Source organism: Vombatus ursinus, unplaced genomic scaffold, assembly GCF_900497805.2.
Source record: "Vombatus ursinus unplaced genomic scaffold, bare-nosed wombat genome assembly UNPS02010284.1, whole genome shotgun sequence".
Lineage (NCBI taxonomy): Eukaryota > Metazoa > Chordata > Mammalia > Diprotodontia > Vombatidae > Vombatus > Vombatus ursinus.
The window spans coordinates 15,626,273-15,636,437 of NW_020950062.1; positions in this window are offsets into that span (position 1 = coordinate 15,626,273).

A 10,165-nucleotide genomic window follows, 5' to 3' on the forward strand; every position below is an offset into this window, starting at 1 on the left:
GTGGAAACACAATCAGGATAACACAAGATTTAGCAGCTTCTATGTTAAGGGACCAAAGGGCATGGAACATTATATTCTGGAGGGCAAAGGAGATAGGATTACAGCAGAAGTTAGTATAATCCTTCAGGAGAAAAACTGGACATTTGTTGAAATAGAGTACTTTCAAGCATTCTTGATGAAAAGACTAGAGCTGAATAGAAAATTTGACTTTCAAATACAAGACTCAAGAGAAGCACGAAGAGGTAAACAGGAAAGAGAAATCATAAGAGACTTATTAAGGTTGAACTGTCTACATTCCTGTGTGGAAAGATGATATTTGTAACTCATGAGGCCTTTGTCAGTATTAGGATAGTTGGAGGGAAAAAAATACATATATGCATGTAGAGAGAGAGAGAGAGAGAGAGAGAGAGGGCATGGGGTGAGTTTAAAATGAAGGGGTAATATCTGGAGAATAAAATTAAATGGTGAAAGAGAATTGTACTGAGAGAAGAAGAAAGGAAGAGGTAGAATGGGATAAATTATTTCACATAAAAGAGGCAAGAAAAGGCTTTTACAGGGAATGAGTGAATCTTATTTGCATCAGATTTGGTTTATGGAGGGAATAACACACTCAATTGGGTATGGAAATCTATCTTACCCTACAGGAAAAAAAAAGGGGCAAGGGGGTGAGAGAGCAGGGGGATGATAGAGGAGAGGTCAGATTGGGGGAGGGAGTAATCAGAAGCAAATAATTCTAAGGAGGGACAAGGTCAAAAGATAGAATAGAATAAATGGGGGGTGGGATAGGATGAAGGGAAATAGTTTTTCACAACATGACTATTATGGAAGTGTTTTCCATGACTACACATGTATAAACTGTATCGAGTTGCTTATTTTCTCAATGAAGGTGAATGGGGAGGGAGGAAGGGAGAGAATTTGAAACGCAATGCTTTAAAAAGAAACGTTAAAAATTGTTTTTACATGCAACTTGGAAATAAGATATGTAGGCAATGGGGTATAGAAATCTATCCTTCCCTACAGGAAAATAGAAAGGGAAGGGAATATGAAACAGGGGTTGGTGATAGAAGGGAGTGCAGATTAGGGGACAGGGTATTCAGAATGTATGCCATCTTGGTCTGGAGGGAGGGATGAGATGGGGAGAAAATTTGGAACTCAAAATCTTGTGGAAGTGAATGTTGAAAACTAAAAATAAATAAATTAATAAGAAAAAACAATAAATATATAGAAAGAGATAACAGATCAGATAACATTGAGACTTTGTGACCTTAAGGAGGTAGTTAAAAAAAAATCATACTCCTTTAGCATACACAGACACATTGACCATTAATACACCAAAATATTCCTTTAACTTTTTGGTTACATATACTATATTCCATGATATTTAGTTTCCCTCAACCTTTTATCCTGTGTTTCCTGGGAGTCTAGGTATGAAGTTAAAGTGATGCTGTTGGTGGTGGCAGCACAAAGGGATTTTGAGATACAATTTATTCTCCTCCAATTGCCAATAATTGTTTAGTCCAAAAATACCTATTAAATATCTTTTATGTCTCAGACACTGTGCTAGGTTCTGGGACTACAAAGACAAAAATGAAAAACCTTTGCTCTCATGAATCTTATTTTGCAATGAATAAGAATTCAGTGGACAAGAAGATTATAGGCTCTTTGAACCCCAATAAACAAATGGAGAGACAAAAACACAGTCTAAAGACAAACAGACAGAGAGAGAGACAGAGACAGAGAAAGAGACAAGACAGTGACAGAGAGACAGAGAATCTGCAAGCATATTTCTAACTCAATATAAATATGCAAATTCATAGAAAATAGAGGATAAAATTCTTAATGCTAACACAAAAGATATACACTCACCTTATTAACTGTGTGTCCCTGGGCAAGCCACTTAACCTATATTTGCTTCGTTTTCTTCATTCACAAAAATAGGAATAATTAATAGTACCTACCTCTCAGAGTTGTTATAATGATCAGATGAGACAATAATTGTAAAGTACTTAGCACAATGCCTGCCACATAGTAGTAGTTGTACTTTACTAATTTTCAATTCTTTCCTACTCTTTGTGAACCCACTTGAGGTTTTCTTGGCAAAGATAGCGGAGTGATTGGTCGTTTTTCCAACTCATCTTATAGATGAGAAAACTGAGAAAAACAGGGTTAAGTGACTTGCCCAGGATCACCCAGGTAGCAGATGTTTGGGAATAGATTTGAATTTGGGAAGATGAATCTTCCTGACTCGAGGCCCACCACTCTATCTATTTTGCTACCTAGTTGTCAGGCACATAGTAAACACTACATAAATGTTAGCTATTACTAATAGCTTGTCCATAGCCTCCTCCAAACCATTATCTGAATAGTAGAAACAATCTCATACCTTTTACATTTGAAGTTCTAAGTCAGAAATTAAGTTCATTTGGGGACGATAAGTTGTCCCTTCTAAGGATTAAATCTAACTTAGTATAAAGAAGGCATTGTGGATTTGGAATGAGAGGACTTGAACTTGAATTATGGCCTGCATTTTATTACCTGTGTGACCTTGGCTTAGTAGTTTAACCCTTCTGGGTGTCATTTTCATAATATGTAAAACAAAGGGATTGAGCTAGTGAACTATATTCTAACCCCAAATCTTGTGATAACAATTCTCAACCTACAGATAAAGAAACTTCTTTAATCTTGGCAGATGAGTTATTACTGTCCCATTTTGCTGAGCCCTTTTCCCCTATGTGTCTTAGGTGACTACTTAGAATTTATCTGCCAGTCATAGGCAGGTTGTAATTTGTGTTGGTGGAGGGAATTTTCATTCTAGGAGTTATTTGCACCTACAAAATGACAGATCATTCAACACTAGGTTATATCTGTTTATAAAATATAGGATTTCAAAATTTTAATATAAGATTTGTCTGTGTTTATAAAACAATATATAATTCTAGGGAATATTCAAATAATCATAGATTTAAATACTTCCCATGAAGGCCCTACATTGTTGTGACTGGAGGTAAATGAATAAAGGGAAGCAAATGGATTTTTCAATTGATAGATATAGTACTATTGAAGAGAGCTAAAGCAGATATGCTACTAGCACACAGTTCATTGGATCTAAATAGGATCAACCTGTGAATGTCTTGAATGTTATTGTTATGCAGAAGCAGGGGTAATTCTTTTATATGGTCTCTCTGTAGCTAAAATCAATTCACAGAAGCTCCTTCCCAATTTAAAAAAAAAAGGGGGAATTATGGGTGTGTGTGTAGATATAGACATATACTTTTTTTAGAATATGCTTGTATGAATATGTATGTGATATGTGTGTGTACACATACAGAGAACTTAATCCTTAGTCTAAGATCCATGGCCTGGTTTTTAAGCTACAGGCCCTCCAATCAGAATGGGGTTGGATGGGAGACTCCTTTCCATGCTCAAAGCCACATAGCCCTACTAGCTTCTGTTCTTGCTTCTTGCCTAGCACACAGGCTCAGACTTGCTACTACTCTTCTTCTCCTAGGTTAGGCTTGCCACTATTCATCAACTAGGGTAGGTTTGCCAACCCTAGGTGCAGTTCCATTCCTAAACCCACACTGGATCTGCAACTCCACTCGAGATATGGAAAATAGAGCTATTACTTTTGCTCCCTGTATATCAACAGGCCCATCCCTGTTGGATTGGGATTTTTACCTTGTCCTAATTCAAAGCTTCAGGCCACAGCTCTGTCTCCTCACTAGAAGGCTCTACATGTGGTACCTTCTTAGCTAGACTTTGTCATGAGCGTCTTCAGACCTCTATATGTTTCTCTATGTCTATCTGGGATAGGAAATTTACTCACCTTCATTTTTCCTTGGATTTCATGATCCACACTTTTGATGATACTCTTTCTAGAGTTTTTGTGTTTTTTTTTTTTTTGAGCAGCTATGGAAGAGAGTTGGATTGCATTATTCCCCACAATTCCTTCCATTTTGACCAGTCTTATTCATCGATTATCCAATTCTTTCTAGTACAAGGGTGTATAAAATTTAAATGCTTTATATCACAAAATACATTGCTGCCTAACTTTATTCATTATTTTAGGTGAAAACAATAATTGAAGAGAAAACTAATTACATACCTTTTCCTTTTCCTTTTGCAGTTGTGAGTAGTTTTACTGCTCAAAGATTTAGAATAAAATAGGGTAAAAAATCTGATTATGAGAATGACATATTTCTATGTATATGTATGTAGTATTTTGATATACATATATATCAGACATAAAATTATTTTTCCTTTCTCTCTCAATGTTTATAGTTTGTGTTTAATATTTATATACATATATTCACAGGTATATGTGTAATATATAAACACATACTACATACATGTATTTTCAACAGATATTTGGTTGATGTTTCCAATCTTTTCAAAACTATATAATATAAATATAATACGTAGATTATTACATAGAGGCTACATCCCCAAAATTTTATTATCTAAATAATGGCATCGTGGTATAGTGAATAGTGTACTGAGTTTGTAGTCAGGAAAGCCTGAGTTCAAATCCCATCTTGGGACTTAATAAGTATTTGGACCTGGGAAAATTACTTGATTTCTATGTTCCTCTGGCAACTTCCTAAAACTTATCTGCTGAGTCATAAGCAGGCTAGAGTATGTGAGTAGAGGGAATTCCTACACCAGGAGATGACTACAATGATGAAATCATAGATCTTTCACAAAGTGTACACATGCTTATAGAAATATACGATTTTAAAATGTTAATAGATTGTGCATTTATTAAGCACTTAGTATGGACAAGGCTATGTTCTAAGCACTGAGTTACAAAAAAAAAAGACAGTGAGCTAAATCTCCCTCTCAAAGAGCTTATATTCTAATAGGAAAAGACAAAATACAAAGGAGTTATAAAAAGGGGCCATGGAGAAAAGAAAGTTGCAATGAAAACAGAATGCCCAAAAGTGGGAGGTGGGGGTGGTAGAGAGGTGGAAGTAGAACAGATTCCAGAGTGAGTACAGAATGAGTTGGAAGGGAAGGTGGAAACTTGGTTAGCAGGGTCTTCTCAAAATATATTGGTTCCAGGCAGAAGCTTGGGCTTAAAGAACTAGAAAGAACCCCTTTACAAAGTTTCATTGGCAATTCGACGGTTGAAAAGTCCAGCTGAAATAATATATTTTTAAATTATGGAAACTATTATGATTTTCCTCTGTTATTCATGTTGCAGTTGTCCTGGCAGTGTGCTCCAGAATAAGTTAGACAGACATTATTTTTGAAACAATTCAAAAGTAAAATGAAATGTCACAAATTATTGACTTTTTTTTTGCTCACCAAGATGGAATCTTTTAGAGAATACTCATAATTCTATTTTGCAAAACCTCTATTTTAACTTTTAATTTTCAGAATATTAAAAGAGCACATCCCTTAGCTTATACTTATGTTAACAGACATTTCTGTACATCAAAACTAATAGACTATTGTCAACAGCACCAGATAGATAATATTGCCATTATCTATTAGTTGTTATTTTTATCATTAACTGTAATATAGCCATTATCATTAGTAATAATCAAAGAGATATGACTAATATTTAATTGTTAACTGGCTAAGTGTCATAGACTACCTTCATAGCCCCATAATCCCCCTATAATGACAACAGGAAAAAATGGCATAAAATAGTTGAAGGATATACCAATTCATTTCAGTTGAAGAAGTCTTTATTATTAATAATTTATCATCACTTTTGTATACTTATTTATACATTTACATAGCACTTTAAGATTTGCAAAGCTTGTTAAAAAATATTTACTTTATCCTCACAACAACCTTGGGAGGTAGGTGCTACTATTACTACCATTTTACAAATAAGGAAATTGAGGTAGACAATAGTTATGTAACTTTCCTCTGGTCACACAGCTAGTAAGTACCTGAAGTCAGATGTGTACTCAAGGCCTTCCTGACTTCAGGATAAGCATTCTACCCACTATACTACCTAGCTGCATACTGTTTATCTATACTAGGTACTTCAAATAAAAAAGACAAAAACAAAAACTTTGTTGTCCTCAATAAGGTAACATTTTATTTAGGAATTAAACAATACTCTAGGATATGTACATTAAAAGTATATGTCATAAATATAAAATAATTTGAAGGCACTGACAACTGGATTAAGTAAGGCCTCATGTAGTTCTCTCTTCAAAGAACTGAGAGCTTTCTGGAGATAGGGGAAAGGAGAAAAAACATTCCAGGGATGGGTGCCCACAGACACAAAAGGCAATGCTGGGGGCAGGGAACAGCAAGAAGATTTGTTTAGTTGGGGTACAGAGTGTATGGGGAGAAATAAAATCAAATATGTATTTAAGTTCAGATTATGAAAGGTTTAAAATGATACAGAAGCTTATATCTTATCCATAAGCAATAACAAATACATCTAAAGGACTTCTGCTTCTGGCAGCCAAGATGGTGGAGTAGAAAGGTAGTTGCTGTCACCCTAACCTATCAACATCTGAAAACTCAGAAAATATCACCCCAGAAAAAACCCTGGAATAGTTGAACCAGAAGAAACACGGGGTGCAGCAGTGCAGTAGCCCAGGTAGCTAGAGGGATTAATGGGAAAGACCCCTCTTACCCTCAGGAAAGGTGAGCAGTACAGAACTGGGAGTCGCACAGCCAGGTAGTGGAAAGACACACTTTAGCACACCAGGAGGAGATTCTAGTGTCTCGACATTCTACAGTAAATGGATCTCCCAATGCCTCAGCCAAAATAAGGGAAGCAGCACTACAAAGGGCCCTGGGTGGATAAACACCCTGCAGCATTCTTCTGAAAGAAGCTGAAGAAACCAACCTAGAGTTACCCAAAAGTTCCAGCCTTGCTGATTCCAGCCCAACACTATGTAAGCTGTCAGAACCCTACAGCCTCCAACTGCCAACAAGGAGGAGATCCCAAAGCCTTGGTGGTAAAGCAGGCAAAAACCAACAGCTGGACCTCCCAGTGCCTCAGTGAGGATGGGGTAACTGGTGGAAACCAGCTCAGAAAACCACCAGGTGCCTCAGCAATCTACAACAAAATAGTCTGTGGTGCCTCAACAGAACTAAGGAAGGCAGCACTGCAAGGGGCCCCAGGGAGATAAATACCCAGCAACATCCATCTAAAAGAAGTTGAACAAAGCTAAAGGAAAGGAAAAGCAGGCAACCTAGATTTGCCTAAAAGTCCCAGCCTTGCTGATTCCAGCCCAACATCACATAAGCTGCCAGAACCCTACAGCCTCCAATTGCCAACATAAGAGGCCCCAGCACACAAAGTCAGTGACCAAGTCCTAGGCTCCCAACACAAGAAGCTTGGGTCAGTGCCCTCTGATCCCCAGCAGGAGAGCTTAATCTCTGTAAAGGCCAGGGAATAAAGAAACACCATGAGTGAAAACAAATGTATGACAGATTCATATTATGAGAAGAGTGAAGATAAAGATAGAAATTCTGAAGAGGACAACATTGTCATCAAACCCACATCTGCAACATCAAAAGAGAATGTGAACTGGTCTGAAGCCCAAAAAGCCTTCTTAGAAGAGCTGAAGAAGGATTTTAAAAGTCAAATGAGAGAAGTAGAGGAGTCCTTCAAAAGTACAATTGGCCAATTGGAAAAGAAGTACACTGAAGAAAACAAGTCCCTAAAAAATGCAATTGACCAACTGGAAAAAAAAGTACACTGAAGAAAACAAATCCCTTAAAAACACAAGCGGCCAACTGGAAAAAATAGTATACTGAAGAAAACAAATCCCTTAAAAATACAATTGACCAATTGAACAAGAAAGTACAAAATCTAACAGAAGAAAACAAAATGTTAAAAATTAGAATTGAACAAACAGAAACTAATGACTCTATGAGAGAGCAAGAAGCAGTCAAACAGAAACAAAAAAGTGAAAAAAATAGATGAAAATGTAAAATACTTATGGGAAAAACAACTGACCTGGAAAATTGATCCAGGAGGGACAATTTAAAAATCATAGCCCTACCTGAAAATCATGGTGAAAAAAAGATCCTGGAAAATATCCTTCAGGAAATCATAAAGGAAAATTGCCCTGAAGTCCTAGAACCTGAAGGTAAAATAACTATAGAAAGAATCCACTGTTCCCTGCCTGAAAGAGATCCCAAATTTAAAATGCCAAGAAATATAATAGCTAAATTCCAAAATTACCACATTAAAGAGAAATTACTGCAAGCAGCCAGAAAGAAACAATTTAAATATCATGGAAACACAGTCAGGATTACACAGGATGTTGCAGCCTCTAAATTAAAAGACTGTACAGCATGGAAGATGATATTCTGTAAGGCAAAGGAGCTTGGAATGCAGCCTAGGATTAACTACCCAGCAAAAACAAGCATGATTTTTCAGGGAAGTAGATGGATATTCAAGAAAATAGGGGACTTCCAAACCTTTCTGATAATAAGACCAGAGCTCAACAAAAAATTTGATCTTCAAGTACAAGATTCAAGAGAGACAAAAAAGGTAAATGGGACAGAAAGATACAATATATTGTTAATAAGGGCAAAATGTTTACATTCCTACAAGGGAAGATGACACTTGCAACTCTTGAGAACTGTATTGTTATTGTACTATGTTAAAGGAGTATACATAAAGGGGGTGGATATAAGTTGAATATGATGTAATGATAAAAAAAAATAATCCAGTGGGTTAAATGAATCCAAGTAAGTGGATTAGTCTGAGCTAAGAAAATGTACTGAGAAAGGAGGAGACAGACAAGGGTAAATTACATTACAGGAAAAGACACAAAAACCTATTAGGGCAGAGGCAAAGAAGGGAGGGGGTGAGCATTGTTTGAACCTTACTCTCATCCAATTTGGCTCAAGAAAGGAATACCATAATCAGTTAGATATAGAAATCTAACTTGCACTACAGGTAGTAGGAGGGAAAAAAAGAAAGAAAATGGAGGGGTGATAGAATGGAGGGAAAAAGCAGTAAGGGTAAAGGGGAAGAAAAGGGAAAGGGACAACAGAAGGGAGCTGGTACAAAAGGAGGCTCTGGTCAAAAGCAAAACACTAGTGAGGGGGAGAAAGGAGAAAGGAGAAAGAAAAGCATAAACAGGGGGTAGAAAAGATGGAGATAAAGACACAGATAGTAATCATAACTGTAAATGTGAATTGGATGAAATCTCCCTTAAAACAGAAGCATATAGCAGATTGGATTGAAAACCATAATCCTACAATACGTTGTTTACAGGAAACACATTTCAAAAAGAGTGACACATACAGAGTAAAGGTAAAAGGCTGGAGCAAAATATTTTATGCTTCAGTTGAAGTAAAAAAAGCAGGGGTAGCAATCCTGGTCTCAGACAAAGCAAAAGCAAAAATAGATCTTATCAAAAGAGATAAGGAATAAAACTACATCGTGCTAAAAGACACCATAGACAATAAAGTAATATCATTACTAAACATATATGCACCAAATGGTATAGCATCCAAATTCTTAGAGGAGAAGTTCAGGGAGTTACAGGAAGAAATAGACAGCAAAGTTATACTAGTGGGGGACCTCAATCTACCCTTCTCTGAACTAGATAAATCTAACCACAAAACAAACAAGAAAGAAATTAAAGAGGTGAATAGAACATTAGAAAAGTTAGGTCTAATAGACCTGTGGAGAAAACCAAATGAGGATAGAAAGGAATATACTTTTTTCTCAGTGGTACATGGCACATACACAAAAATTGACCATGTCCTAGGGCATAAAAAACTCACAGTCCAATGCAGAAAGGAAGAAATATTAAATGCATCCTTTACAGATCATGATGCAGTAAAAATTATATGTAATAAAGGGCCATGGAAAGATAGACTAAAAAATAATTGGAAACTAAATAATTTAATCCTAAAAAATGATTGGGTCAAGCAACAAATCAGAGAATCAGTCAATAACTTCATTTAAGAGAATGACAATAAGGAGACAACATACCAAAACTTATGGGATGCAGCAAAAGCAGTTCTTAGGGGAAGTTTTATATCTCTAAATGCTTACATACATAAAATAGAAAAAGAGGAGATCAATGAATTGGGCATACAACTAAAAAAACTAGAAAAAGAACAAATTAAAAATCCTCAATTAAACACTAAATGAGAAATATTGAAAACCAAAGGAAAAATTAATATAATTGAAATTAAGAAAATTAAACTAATAAATAAA